Raw genomic sequence first — 15,939 nt, 5'->3', positions numbered from 1 at the left:
ATCTAATTACCATGAAATTAATCATGACTCTGGTGAACCCCGCACTGTTGCTCTAATGATGTGCTTGATATCTTTGGGTTTCAGTGAAACAGCTTTAGTTATTTTTTGGGCCTTTAGGACAGTGAAGAGACAGGAAGGCGGTGAGAGAGACTGGGAGAGGGACATGCAGTAAGGATCGCCTCAGTTGGGAGTCGAACCGGCAATTACTGCTTTGGGCAAATGCCAATAGGCTATGGGATGTTCTCTAACTATCCCTGAAAAACAAATGATGTTCCCAATGATCTCCGCTATACTTTGCATTTAGCGCATTTTATCCAATTTTTACCAACCTAACCCTAAACTAAGATGGTGAGCATGGTAAAAAAGAAAAAGAAAAGTGTGCCTATGAAACATGAGTATGCTAGCTATAAAACTGTGAGTATGTTAGTGTAATCAATTTGTAAAATACTGTGTTCATGGCATTTGATACGACTGGACTTCCTGGATCAGATTTCATAGTCTTACCGGCACCTCAAACAACAACACACAGAACCCTGTGTGGTTTTAACACAAAGCTATTTCCAGTCTGAATTCCTGCTAAGTGTTGTTGAAGATTTCCTCCATCTTGATCGCACCGCCTTCTCAACTTCATAACACACTTAAACAGCACAAGCGTCCACACTATCGCTCCTGTCAAAACATGATTTGGCACGCAACTTTCTCTTTTGTTCTTCATTTCATTTAACAGTTAATCAACTTGTGCTCAAACAATAGACCTACAGGGCTGTAAGCAGCACAGCGCTGATGCGGCCCATGATTTAACATCATACAGCCTTCATAATATCCTACATGTGAATAGTGAACACATGATGAATATGCTAATAAATTCTACAGTATGGGGGGAAATAAAATAATTGAAGCGCGTTTGATCTTTTCACATAAACCCTAGAGCACAGCATGAAAAAAGGACTTTCATCTCCCAAAAAAGGCCTTCACAAACAATAAACCCGGGCTGGCTATTAGAGATGATAAAGAGACAGAATACTGCAGAGCAGTTAAAATGCACCACAGGAAGGAAACATCTGTCTCAGATCTGATCAGATTTTATATGAATATGATAAGAAGTGAAGTCTTGGTTTTAACGCATGTACCACCGAGGCTTTGGGTGTAAAAACTCTCCGGCTCAAAAAGTGTTGTCATACCTGTACATCAAAGTCTGAGATATCTGTAAGAGCATTATCTGCTCATTAACGACTACCCAGAGATCAGAGACCATAATAATGAGGATGACAGTCTGGCATTAAGCTGGTTTAACAGCATTATATGTTACATTATCACAGCTCCCCTGCGCCTCTCTCACAAAATCACACATTGAAGCTCATTTTCTATACTGGGATGACACTTTCGTTTTCCCAGAATGCAGTTCTTTATAATGAGCTGGAGTAGTGAATAGCGACTCGGATTCCCCGAAGAGTCCTCGTCTCTTTTGTAAGCAAACGTGATGGATGAACAAAAGCGGAGGGGGCAGCCGCTGGCTGGGAGGCAGCGGGAGAAGGAGGGAGAACCTGATGGAGCAGGAAGGAGGAAGGGAGGAGAAGAAGGAAGAGAGAAAAGAAATGACAAAAGGAAGGAGGAGAAGTGAAGAGGGTGGAGGAGGGGATGACAGAGACAGAGGAAAGGTGGAGAGCTAGGGGGATGTACTGGGGAATGGATAGAGGCCAGAGAAAGGGGAGGAGGGAGAAAACAAGCAGAGGAAGTGCGATGTGAGCGTGTACGGAGGAAGGGAGCAGATCCTGAAGGACGCATGTGATGAGTGGAGGATTCCTGCCAAAGAACAAAAAAAAAAAAAAAAAAAGGGAGATGTCTCACTTCTGCCTGAGCTTAGAAAGTGAACACTGCGGTAAAACCCGTCTCACTAATACAGTTTTGCTGCCAGCAAGACAAAGTGGTGAGGAAAAGTGGCTGCACTCCCACTGCAACCATCCTCATTCTCATCCTCATCCTCAGCCCCTTCAACTCTCAACACTCTCCCACACCCCAGCCCGGGGAGCTAGCCAGTTACTGTGCACTTGTGCAGAGTTTGCAGTTACTGGGGTAACAAAAAAAAAAAAAAAAAAAAGACAGAGTGGATGAAAAAATCTTGACAAAATGAAGTTACAGTCCTGTCCACCTGCCAGCTGCCGCACTGCAATGAAGCAACAGATGCTGAAACAACCTTCTGAGTCTGTGGATGTCGTGACCGTCCTCGGCTGAGGAGCTGCCAAAGGTCTCTCTGACTCACTGTGTGCGTACTACCGCCTTGTGCACGCGCGAGTGTGTATATCTGTGCGTGCATATGTGTGTGTGTGTGTGTTTTTTAGTGCACAATCGCTTCCACTTCACACCACTTCAGCCTCATCAAGTCCAGCAGGACGCTCGTTAGCGTGTCAGCGCCGTGCTGTGTCGTCACTAGGGCAAGGGGAATAGGAGGCACAGCTCCAGGCATGGCTACAATACACACACTGACACACACACACACACACACGTGCAGCCTTGGCTTCACATGCCACAGGCCAGCGCTGCCAAGGAGCAGTGTCAGGGTTACAGTAAAACAGGTTTCTCGTTAGCACACAGGACTCACTTTCACACCGACTCAATCCTGCTGTAGAACTTTCCCATAAGAGAGCAGATCTGTGTCACAGGCTGAAGAACTGAAAACAGAGATCACAGTTGGTCGGTGCAGGTTTCCACAGGTTTTCCTTCTAAGGTATGACACTCGATCACGACACTTCATCTCTCCTGTGACAGCCGCCAACCGTCGACTTCTCCTGCCTGTGTGCTAAGGAGCGTTGGTTTTGGCATCAGTCCAAACTGAGCAGAGTGCTGCGAGGAAGCTGAATCAAAAAAATATGCAATGTGAAATATTAAATTTACAGATGTCTGATGCACTGCATAATTTCTTTTAAATGTTTAATATAAAATTTGCATTAGAAAGCTAATATTACCCATTACATATTTTCAAAATGTATATGGGCTTCACTTAAGAGACTTAAAAAAAGTTTTAATGCACATTATAATTAGTCCTAACCCTACCCTATAATTCAGTTCACTTGAAGGTTTTAGCCAAGATTTCAATGCAGAGAAAAGGTTGTGGACATAGATTCTTACATAAATTGTACTTTATATTTTAATTTCAGGCAAAGTTTTTACTTTCCATAAAAGCAGATCTGCTGATGGCAGCATGCTAACATGGCTAACATGGTGATGTTATGCAGGTGCACACATTCACTATCGAACAATACCATAGTGTAAAAGCCAACCTTAAAGGTACATTGTGTAGGAATTACTCCCATCTAGCGTTGCGGTTGTAGATCGCAAGCAACTCAATCGTATTTTTCATGCTGCATTCACCTGAAATTGGGCAGACGGCAGACGGACGACAATATACATAAACAAGTGGTCCATCAGCACGAGGCAAAACAATACACGTGACAATATGTTGTCATGGCGATGTCCTATTGTTTACCTGACCCACGTTTTACCGGCTTTCTCTGGACTTCTGTGACTAAAATGACATCTGGTTTGTTTCGATTTTCGTATAGATAACAGGAGAAGTTACACAATGTACCTTTAAACCTTATTTACCAATTACAATATCAGAATCATAAAATCACAATATCATTCATCACATCTCGTGATCTTTTATATGGATTTCAAAATGAATCATGAAAGTTTTTGTTGTGCAGTCTGAAACAGCAGGAAACAGATCATTGCTTTGATAAGTTTCACCACTCTCTGAATGATTATTGGTTATATTGTCCATATATACATCACTAGTGGAAAATATATATTGTGAAGTAACAATATTGATATTGTAATATTTGCAAATGATTCCAAACATATCACTCAGCCCTACAGCTGACCTTGTAGCAGAGCACACCGCAATGATCCTCCTTGAGCTCAGGAGGAGAAAGTGACACACACACACACACACACACCACACAGTTCTCACACTCCCATGATGCAGTATTTATCTGTGACAACACCATATTTCACGTCAGCCATCACACCACTACGGCAGCGTGTACATCAGTGAACCCATTCTGCGTGCTCAGCAGAAAGCTGATTGATGGCCGCACGTCAGGAGAAGGCTTTGAGGAACGGCTCACGTGGTTGTCCACTACGTGACCTCTGCCACGCTGTACATGAAACACTAACTGCTACATCACTCCATCAAGAATGAATCACATCCTGTGAGGTTTATGGGCTGCGCAGCCAGTCACTGAACTCAACCTGGAGTCACCAAACAAAGGCTGCGAGGGTTCAAACTGTACGAAGAGGATGTTACTTCATTTGTTATTGTGCCATCAAGGCTGTTGGAGAGGAACCAAGTGGGAAAATATTGCTCAGATTATTATTACGTATGACAAATAAAGGGAGTCTGACTCATTGAGATGAACAGCATGCGTTAAATGTGTTTGCTGAGACAGGCTTTTATAACCCACTTCATGGCTGTCCGATGCAGTCAGGCCTTATCAGAGGAAACGTCTGGTTACATTAGGGCAAGCTGTCACCGTGCCAGACTACACTGGTCAGCTCTTATCAGCATTAAAATGGACATGGTGTGAGAGAGGTCAGAGGGCATCGGACCACCCTGTGGGGGAGATGAATGTTTTATAAGGCCCACACTGTGATGGATTTACCAAACACAACTTCACCTTAAGTATGTTCTACTTTCCCAATGAGTTTTTATTATTAGGCCCAGCTCTTGTCCCTGCTGAATCACAAGTGTAATCACATCTCCTCTGTGTTCATACCTCACAATGAACGCAGAGACATTCCTTTTTAATAGCGCATCCTCACAGCTCAGTTATTTTCACTGTCATGTTTGCATGATGTGCACTTTTAAATTTGACCATCGAGTATATAAAGAGGAACAGAGGATATTCATGCTTGTCATGGCTAAATGTCAGACGTTGGAGTAAAATCAGGGTCATGTCCTTGTTGCAAAGTTGCTGCTGGATCACTAAAAGCCTTTATCGAGCTTAAAGCCTGAACAAAGGTCCAATAAGCTTTATCAAAGCGCAGGGGGTGTACTACAGGGGTGTCAGTGGTGTGTTGACTTTGGGGGTCAGAGCCTGTAGAGAAACTCATTTCACCAAACCACTTTCCAGGAGTCATCAGTTCTGTTCTGTTCTGCTGAAGAATGAGGAACAGGAAGCTGCTGAAATATGAATAATAATTCTTACAGGAAACTGTGCATTATGGGTAGACCCATACTGATATTGCATGATAATGAAGGGTTGTTTACAGTGTAGTATCCGCGCAAGTAGATGACTTCATGCTATCCAGGCTTTAATAGCTGCAAGACATGTACATAATTTATATGATGAATAAATCATTTATGATTTTACTGGAAAGGCTTAATAACTCTATAACACACGAGGGTCAACGCTCAAACTCGCTTTATGTTGCACTCATAAGGGCTGGGAGGGACGGGATTATGGGGCTTAAAGTGATACACGCGTTACCCAAAAATCTGCTGCTTTCCTGTTGTGTTACAATCTACCTCAAAGGTACGGTGGCCCTGAGGTTTTCTCTTTTTGTGTTGTGTTTTCTCTTTTGTTGTTGTGTTTTGCACCTCAGGGCCACCGTACAAAGGTCCAAAGCTCTGAGTCTCAGCCAGTCAGTGCATTTATTTAGCCACGTGTTGGCGGACAGATGACTGTTTGGATCATACTGACCATGCAACTGGAAAGCAGAGGAACAGATTATGCTGCAGGAGCACTTTCACAAGTTTCAGTTTATGCTTGATTTTTGGATCTATTGTAACTGGCAGAAATTCAAGCTGACCACAGGACAAAACTACAAAACTAACAGCCGAATTCCAAGTCAGCAGGGGAGAGTGTTTAATACTTAAAAGCTTGTGAATCACCTTAAACCCGCCCCTCCGTTCAAAAATGTGTTATGCACATCGTTTCTTCACTTTGTTTTAGTTTCACTGTGCAAAACGATCTGTGTTTCGACATCAGGGAAAAGCACCTGAATTCAACATGGAGCCACAACAACCTATAACCCAAACCTAAACAACCACATGGGTCACAGCAGGCATATACACCGGACCTTTGTTGTCATGGTAACACTATTCAAGGTTAGGTTTGTGGCGTCTTCAAGGATAAAAGAAACAACATCGGTATGGTATCATGTGAACAGAGAGTGTGAATGTTCTGTGTTTTATCATCTGCACCTGATCTGAGAGTTCACCTGCTGCGTCCCAGTATCACCTCTTTCTTTTATTACCTCGCCACTTAACCCCATTAGCTCTAAAGCTTTCAGTGAGGTGTAGCTCGCACCGTCAGCTGGAAATCCAGATGCATTTGGAGTTTTTAATGTACAAAGCTCATTACAGTTAACATTCCTGTGGTGATTCTGTAAGTACCGTCACACATTACTGGAGATAACTGTTCATACTTATGAATGAGATGAATTCATTTAAACTATTCTCCTTTTCTTTCGATCATTACTTGGAGTGTCACATCTATCAGACCTAAATTGATTTTTTTACACTGTTATATTAGCAGAAAGGTTCTTGAATGTTTGTTTTTGCTACATCGACAATTTTTTTCTCTTCTTTTCTTTCTTTTATTATCATCTATTCTCATTGTTTTCTGCAATAAAATCAAAAGCAAAAGTGAATCATGTGTCATATGTGCTAAAAAGAAAAAGAAAAAGAAAAAGAAAAAAGGAAGAGTGTGGGGCCTTTTTTATTCACTGGTGCACACCTGACTGAATGCATGCATCCACTCAGCCAGAGAGAAGCCATTGAAGTCTGATGAAAATTCACCTGGAAGCACCAGTAGTATAAATCTAGAGAAAGTTTGTAAGTTGTAAGTTCTCATTAATAATGAAACATCTGAAAAAGTGAACTGAAGGAGGTTGGAGGGGTCTCCACCAAGCCAAGAGCACCTGGCAAATAATAAAATTCAGCTCACAGGTTAACTGCAGGATGCTCCTCACACCGACCAATCACAGACTCTCACCACAAGTCATGATTAAGAGGTACTTAAAGGCGACAAAGAAAGCAAAGACAAGAGTGAGACAGAGACTTATACTGATGTTGTCCAGAGCAGCCGAGCCACACACACACAGTCAAAGTAAGTGATTGTTTTTGCATGTGTGCACACGTGTTCCCGTCCCCATGCCTTGTAGCAATGATTCCTCCTTGTGTTTATCAGTTCAGACAACCTGTTCACAATGCACACTATGTACACAAACCTGAGAACAAACGACACCTGCAACCCCAAAGCCCCATGCAGGTTTGCTCCATGACATTGGAGTACATATATTTATCAACCACATGCCAGAATTTTAGAGATAGATAGATAGATAGATAGATAGATAGATAGATAGATAGATAGATAGATAGATAGATAGATAGATAGATAGATAGATAGATAGATAGATAGATAGATAGATAGATAGATAGATAGATAGATAGATAGATAGATAGATAGATAGATAGATAGATAGATAGATAGATAGATAGATAGATAATAATAATGAGCAGACTTTAACATAAGGGAAGAAGCATATCAACTATGACAGGTCCTCTATGTTGTGTGAATGGGATCCTGTGTGAAAATGTAATTTCAAGACCTTTAATGTGTTGACGTGTCTCTCATCCAACTGTCTTGTTTCATTTTTGTCAAGTAACTAATAATAAACAGAAACCCTCATGAAGATTGTGTTGTATCTGGTAAATAAGGCTGTAAGTAAGTAGTTATCTTTTGCTTTATCAACACATCTGACAATTCTCTTTTTTAATAATTAAGTTCGCTCCATCCCATCATTATTCCCCCAAAGAGTTTTTGCCCTGCAATCAAAAAACATGAAATAACAAGGTGGTTGCAGAAACTGAGCCACTCAAGGTTGAAAAAATAAACCGTCAACATGAGTTTACTTCACTAGAAAATCATCAAACTATCAGTTATCGAACATTCACACTTGAAGTCAACTCACTCCTGCGGGCCTGAGGAAATAATGAAACTGTCATGTTCAGAACAGTCGTTTATCTGGCCATAGGCACTACAGCTGCGGTTCAGAGTGGCAACAAGGAATTGATTTCTGGTAGAGCAACATTAGCACAATGTCAGGAATTTGGTAATAATTCACCTGGGAAAGTCCCATAAGGCAACATATAGTATGAAAGTGATGGCGCTGGTGTCAGAACATTGTTCAAACTGGAGGAAGAGGACAACAGACTGAAGCCTGATTTTAAACATAGGCCTACATTCGCAAGGCTAAGCTTAAAAAAAATTTGTATTTCTGTTGCAGGTGTAAAACTATGGCATTCACAAAGCAAGGAACGGAAAAGTTTAAAAAACTTTAAAAAAAAATGTTTAAAAAAGAAAAGATAAGCGCCTACAAAAAAGAAGAAGGAGAAGGAGAAAAAGAGGGGGAAAAAGAAAAGATAGATAGAAAAGTGGTGTCCACTGCTATTTTGCTTCTTTGTTTTCTTGTTATTATAAGTTTCATCATCTTTAATTTTTTGAAATAGAGTATAATATTGGTGTTGATAGTAAGCCAATGCAATTATAACAATACAGAGGGGCAGGTACTATAAGTTTTTCTTCATCCTGTTCCTTTTCATTTATGGTGACTATGTGTACATTATGTAAATATGTGCAACCATGTGTATGTATACCATGAATGGAATAAATCAAAATGAAATGAAACATATCTTATATATTGTTATATATTCCCTTTTTTAAATTGACATTCACATTATTTAAAAGTTTCACCTGAGCCCTCTCATACAACAATGATAATAATCAAATCACATCCAGGTACATCAATACAAGAAAAAAAAACATCTCTAAAAGGTGCATTCAATGTGTTTCTGTTCATTTTATTGACATATGAAAAATATAACAAGTTGTATTGTAGACAGCAGTGATCAAAGTCTCAAAGTATTGTGTAGAAAATGTGATGTAATGTATTCAGCAGGACCGGAGCAAGTGACTGTCTGAGTAAAGGGCTCAGTGTGGAGGTATGAGTAGTGTCTGTGTTTAGTCCTACGCCACATCTATTTTTTTCACATCAGCTTAAAATGGAACAATGATGACTGTCTCACCACTAAGGTGCTTTTGAGGAAGCCACCCCAGTTTCAGCTTTAGCGATCCGTCATGGCTCCGCACTGTGCTAAAAGTGGGATAGCGCATCTTCTTGTAAAGTGAGTTAAAAAAAAAAAGGCTGAGACCAAAGCGCAGAGTCCCCGCAATGTGTTGCTGTGTTTCACTGTGAGACTGATCAAGGGAGCTGCGAGCTTGGCTTACTGCAACCGCTGGCAGCCCGAGTTGCGTCAGTGCGGCTCTGGTCTCAGTCAAAAGATCCTTTCAGTAAATGTTAGGCCACACTCTCCTTTAGATCAAAGACACTCCATTTGCTATAGAGGAACGCTCTGTCCCTTTGCAGCATGACAGCAGCCAACATCTGGTGTACATGCTGAAACGCCAGGATGCTATAAAGCTATGTACACAAACACAACAGTCACATTATTATGATTTGTGACAACATTTGGGACATGCCGACAGAATAACTTCTTACAGGCAAAGGCAGACAAGATGAGAGTGAGGATACTTTAAAGGGATAGTTCAACATTTTGGCAAATTGTCCCATTGCCATAATCGCTATAGCAGTAGGTTCGTTACCTTTAACTGCGGTGCAAGCTATTTTTAGAACGGCGGAGCAGAGCTGCTCAGAGCTACGCTACGGAGGCTAAAGGAATTTCTTGGTTTCCCTCATCAAACTCATCAAATACACAATCCAACAACTCCAAAACGCTCTGGTGGACAAGTTGTGACCTGCACATTCACCACGCTATGAGATAATAACAGAACGTTACCAGACAGAGTTGTTTTAGAGGTAAATTCATGCAAAACCGCTGATGTGCGTTGCCTTCAGGGACAGTTTTTCAACAAGCAGACTCTGTATTTACGTCGAAAACGGCTCCGTTTCGTAACGTTCCATTATTATCTCATAGCGTGGTGAATGTGCAGGTCACAACTTGTCCACCAGAGCGTTTTGGAGTTGTTGGATTGTGTATTTGATGAGTTTGATGAGGGAAACCAAGAAATCCCATTAGCCACCGTAGCGTAGCTCTGAGCAGCTCGCAGCTCTGCTCCGCCGTTCTAAAAATAGCTTGCACCGACAATTAAAGGTAACGAACCTACTGCTATGACTATAGCGATTATGGCAATGGGCCAATTTGCCAAAATGTTGAACTATCCCTTTAAGATGCAGATATAAACTCCTGCTGTGACAGATTTCAACAAGAAAACTGTTTAATGTAAACAGGAGATGCACAGCAGTATACTCTAAAACATACTCTGATGATGTCTGGTTCCTGTTCCGGCAGTGAAAGGCTGCTTCAGCCGAGGCAAAACGTCAGCCTCCTGATCTGAGTGACTGGCCTAGTAAGCAAGTGGTGCAGAGAGCAGCTTTAAAGTTGCCTCCTCGATGAAAGCCTAAGATATCCACTTTAGAAGTTAAAAGTGGTGACTCGCTGGATTAGAAGTTAAAAGGAGATGTGGAGAGACGCTTCTGCTAACAACGCCAGAGGCTGCCAGAAGCTGCGGAGCCTGCTCATCGCTGGAACGTAATAAGGATGTGGACCGAGCAAACCCCAGCACGGCCACCCTGGAAACAAGGTCACGCTTAGAGGGAACAACAGCCCGCATGACGATTAACAGAGGTGAGACTGAAGCCTAAACTCAATTTAATAAGCGCAGTGCTGACATGACTATTTGACAGAAAATCAGTTCTTAAAAAAAAAGGAATTTAATTATACATTTGTTCATTTGTGTGACTTGAATATCTTTGGGTTGGTATGGTCTATTCAGACTCTGGAAATATACGACAAAACAAACACTGGAAAATGATCAAAAGGTTAAACAATAATGAAAATGTGTGTTATTTAGGTCTAAATAAGTACAAGCATATTTTAACATGTGCTATTTTTTTTTACTGTTTGCTTTTAAATTTGAGTTTGAATTTTGTGTCACATTATTGAAATAATGGAGGGCAGGTTTTTTTTTTTTTTGTATGTGTGTTGACCTGCTGGTCAGACCACATAAACGACTTTATGCCTCTAGCAGCCGGAGACAAGCATCTGCCTCCGTTTGTTACAATCTAGAAACCAAATATTTAGTCAGATAACTGACAAAAAATATACCCAGATTAAATTTATAATTAAAATCGTCGCAGCTTGAGGGCCCTGGATGGGAGCCTTCACGGCTGTGTGTGAAAGTGAAAGAGCAGGGGAATGTGCAGCAGCACAGCGGAGGGTCTTTCCAGTGTTATTACCCCTCCCTCCACCCTCTCTTGTCACTTTCCATCAGGAAAACGCTCCACCTCTCCTTCTGTTCCTCTTCTCTCCTCACCTCTGTCAGCCTCCCCCCCTCCCCCTCCCCCTCCCCTCCACTGCACCGCTTCAGTCCTTTTCCTGCCGACATCCAAGTGGAATTGAGCCAGCTGGTTGGGGTTATAATGGACCCCTGAGTACAGTGACACCTAAGCACCGCCTTGGCTATAAGCACCATTTTGATTTCAGCTAAAGACCTTCACTGGCTAACTATGCTAATTACAAAAAAAGCTTTAAAGGGATAGTTCACCCAAAATTGAAATTTCACTCATTATCTACTCACCCTCATGTCGACTAAGGGCTGGGAGAAGTTTCAGAGTCCTCCGTGGCTTCTCTGAGTTACAGGGGGTCTCGGCGTAGCAGTGCATGTCCATATAACGGTTGCAAATGGATACCAACTGTCTTCGTAACAAAAAGACACATCAAAAAACATCCAAATACCTCCATGCTGCTCGTATGTAATGTCCGTTTGAGAAATTGTCCCGAAAAAAATTAAATAAGTCTATTTTTCAAGCTTGTTTGTAGCGGAAGCTTCTCTTCCCGGTTCATCAAATTTGGACGAACTGGGAAGAGGACAGACCCTGGTCCGTCCAAATTTGACGAACCAGGAAGAGGAGCTTCCGCTACAAAACAAGCTTGAAATATAGACTTATTTAATTTTTTTCGGGACAATTTCTCATTTCGGGGCTTCAATACAAGACGGACATTACATACGAGCAGCATGGAGGTATTTGGATGTTTTTTGGTGTGTCTTTTTGTTACGAAGAAAAGTGGTATCCATTTGCAACCGTTATATGGACATGCACTGCTACCCCGAGACCCCCTGTAACTCAGAGAAGCCACGGAGGACTCTGAAACTTCTCCCAGCCCTTAGTCGACATGAGGGTGAGTAGATAATGAGTGCAATTTCAATTTTGGGTGAACTATCCCTTTAAGAGAAAAATAATATGCTCATTATGTCACGTGTTTATCTTGGGTCCGCATGACAGTGGATGTGGTCAGGGCGTGACTTGTTGAGTATCTGCTAAGCTTCATGCAGTCCTCACTTGAAACTACACTTCATTTAACCAAAACAAGTGCCTCAGTCATGTCATAACAACATATACAGTGCTTCAAAATGCAGCGTGTCAGCCAACATCACAGCACTGCTGAGCCGTGCACATCTGCTCTGCTTGTTGACACGTTCAAATACGAAAGCACGCATGATTCTAGCACTGCAAGTGTCCTGTTTCTATTTCTTTTCTATTCTAAATATACAGTTTACAGCCTCTGGGCTCCACTCTTTGCTCATTCTGTTTTCTTCTGACGCAAGTGGGATTTCACAGTCAGAGCTGATGCATACAGCACCTGACCTTTAGCACGTACATAGCGGGAATCCTTTTTACAGGTTCCTCCCACAGACCACCAAAACAGTTCCCACACGCACTTACTACATACTAAACTACATAAAAGAGAGAAAAAAAACTAAAGCATTTCCCTCTTTCACAATCTGCAGCATTGTACAGCCTCAGCAAGTGTTCAGACACATTTCCAGACCACAACCACAGCATCTGTTGTTTGTCAGCTTTAACACAAAACAGACATGAGAACATGGCCATCTTCTTCTTTGTCTTCTGGTGTTTTTCACCGTAATTAGTCAGAGAGAGCATTTAGCCGAGGGAAACGGGCCAGAGCAGAGGAGATTCTCACGCCCGTGGGACCAAAACAAACAAAGCCCTGCTCCGGCAACGCAGCAGCCAACAGCCGCTGATAGGGGTTATCTCTGCAGTCACACATGGGCCATCTCACAACAGGGAGCATCCAGCAACTCTAATGGCCCTGACAACTCCAGAAAGCCATTCAGCACAGATACAGATGTTAATTGCACACGGCTGTCTGTTTGATTTTAAGGTTGGATGGAAATGTCAATTCCTTGCATTGGTTTTTGTGTAAAGAAATGGAAATTGTAGTGGTTGTGCAGATATTTTGCTTTTTCTTTTTTCCTGTTTTTTCAGACACAATCATGACAAGGCTTAAAGCCGGCATGGATTTCTTCTAGCTGTGACGGACGGATCTCTGTGGGAATATCATGTTTTGCATCTTTATAGCCTACAAATATCAATACAATTGTACCCGATTTCTAACAAGTGCATATCAATAATCTGTAATGATCTAAATATGCAACAGTTAGCTTGTTTGCATACAGCTGCCTTTTTATCCAGCATCCAGCACACATGGAGGAACATCAGCTGAGTTTTGTTTGTGTCCAAAGCTGGTTGCTAACATTTTCAATGTGCTATTTGATTCTTTTTTTTTCCTTTGATGACAACATATTTTTTCTGTTTGTCTGTTATGAGGACTCGTCATTTCATTAAGTTTTGCTTAGGTTTCATTCAGCAGAAGCAAACTACACAGAGCACGTAACACAGTGCCGTCAGGTTATGTATGCTCATTAACCTCTGTGTGGTTGGTTGTTCATGTTGGATGCTGCAAAAGTAAAATCAAACTTCTTTTTGTAATTAGTATGTCAAGCAAAAATATAAACAAACACACTACACACACCAATGTAAACCAAGTAAACTAATGTTGCTTCCTCATTTGCTGTTGCACTGTCAAACTGAAACTAATTTCTCCTGGTAGGCCTATGTACAGTAATATCCTATATTTAGTCTGTCTATGTTACCTCCCCTGCAGTTGTATGACCACAACAGAAACCTACAGAATACCTATTTATGAATAATACCGTATTCAAATGGAAAGTGACTTTTCCACTAGAAGAAACTGGTAAAGCTATGCTATATATTTACACATTAAAATCTTTGACTTTGAAACTGTTAGCTCCATTTGGCCACATCTCAATGGCGCCATATCCCTATGTGCTCGCCAAAAGCATTGAAATGTGACTTTTCACCCCCTTTTAAGTCAAATTTTTAAGATGCACTTTTTACATCTTGGTTCTTTTCAACTACGTATTTGACTTAGATGACGGATTTTAGTGTTTTTTTTAAATCTGGATCTTGAGTTACGTCCTCACATCAGCATTAAACCGCCTTCTTTTCAGTCTGTAGTATCAGTTTTAATCCCCACGTTTGTTTGTCATAGACAAAAAGACATTTCTATGAATAATTTGGATATGAGGTAAAAAACCTCCTGAATGCCTGGATCATAAGTAATCACAGACACAGAAACAATCAAAACAAAGGTTAGCAGTGTCAGCTCACAGCCCCACTGAGGTCCTGTGTCTACTGTGCAGCATTGGTAAAAAAAAAAAAAAAAAAACTTTTACTTTAATGTAAGGCTGCTTTATTCAGTGTTTCTACCAGTTGTAATCATCCAGTCTGTTTGATTTGGGCAGAAAAAGACCTCTGTGGATAATTCATCTCCTGGTAAAAAGATCCCGAACGACTTCCACTAAAGGAATCCACAAACTGGGAGATGCTGACAGCAACGGTGGTGAGGACAACTCCCATGATCCCACACTACTTCACAGCATCAACAAAGGCTGTCTTTTGTTAATGTTTTGATTGAGAGACCCCTGGCAGCAGCCGTTAGATAGCTACTGTGCGTTTAAAAGCCGGGGCAGAAGGAGCAATAGCTGCAGTGTGAAATCCATCAGACAGGCCACAAGTGTTGGTATATGATGGAAATGGCAGATAAGCCCATGTGTTTTGCTATGGCGGTGGGTGTAGTGAAAGGGGATCAGTCCACAGCAGTGTTTAGAGGTTCAAATGCCCCTCTGGGGAGGAGATCGGATCGATTCTCCTTGGCCAGGGGCCAATCCTCTCCCTGCCTTCAGCCAGATATTCATCCAGACTATATATAATCCTCTAAGCCCTCACCCATACTGTATATACAAAAGCACAGGGTTCAGGATTTCACTCCAGACTGATGTCCCTCACCAGCATCTGCATTTAGATGAACCCCATGCACTGTGTTTTTAAAGGGATAGTTCACCCAAAATTCAAATTTCACTCATTATCTACTCACCCTCATGTCAACTAAGAGCTGTGAGAGTCCTCTGTGCCTTCTCTGAGTTACGGGGGGGGGGGGGGGGGGGGGGGTCCGCGCAGCAGTATTTGTCCATATAATGGTTGTCAATGGATACCAACTTTCTTCGTCCAAAAAGACACACCAAAAAACATCCAAATACCTCCATAGTGCTCGTGTGTATGTCCGTCTTGTATTGAAGCCCCGACATGAGAAACTGTTCTGAAAAAAATTAAATAAGTCTATATTTTAAGCTTGTTTGTAACGGAAGCTCCCAGTGTCTCGGTTCACTGCTCTTCCTGTGAAATCTCGCGTGATTTGCACTGACCGGCGGAACAATTTCTCACGTCGGGGCTTCAATACAAGAGTGACATTACAGACGAGCAGTATGGAGGTATTTGGATGTTTTTTGGTGTGTCTTTTTGGACGAAGAAAGTTGGTATCCATTGACAACCATTATATGGACAAATATCCATTGACAACCATTATATGGACAAATACTGCTGCGCGGACCCCCCCGTAACTCAGAGAAGGCACGGAGGACTCTGAAAATTCTCATAGCTCTTAGTCGACATGAGGGTGAGTAGATAATG

The 15,939-nt window shown here is 41.7% G+C and overlaps 1 protein-coding gene across 3 annotated transcripts in view; it reads right to left on the bottom strand.

Moving 5' to 3' along the window:
- dtx1 (deltex 1, E3 ubiquitin ligase) overlaps positions 1-15,939 on the bottom strand; it is a gene marked incomplete at its 5' end in the record, with an annotated part of 54,141 nt that overhangs the window by 34,060 nt on the left and 4,142 nt on the right. The window contains one exon of one of the 3 annotated variants that reach the window (XM_083978299.1): positions 2,600-2,669. The exons of the other annotated variants lie outside the window; for them this stretch is intronic. The remainder of the gene's footprint in view (positions 1-2,599; positions 2,670-15,939) is intronic. 3 annotated transcript variants of the gene reach the window in all.

The sequence above is a fragment of the Trachurus trachurus genome (genome assembly GCF_905171665.1).
Source record: "Trachurus trachurus genome assembly, chromosome: 9".
In the NCBI taxonomy this organism is placed as follows: domain Eukaryota; kingdom Metazoa; phylum Chordata; class Actinopteri; order Carangiformes; family Carangidae; genus Trachurus; species Trachurus trachurus.
This window is presented reverse-complemented; position numbering and strand designations above follow the sequence as displayed.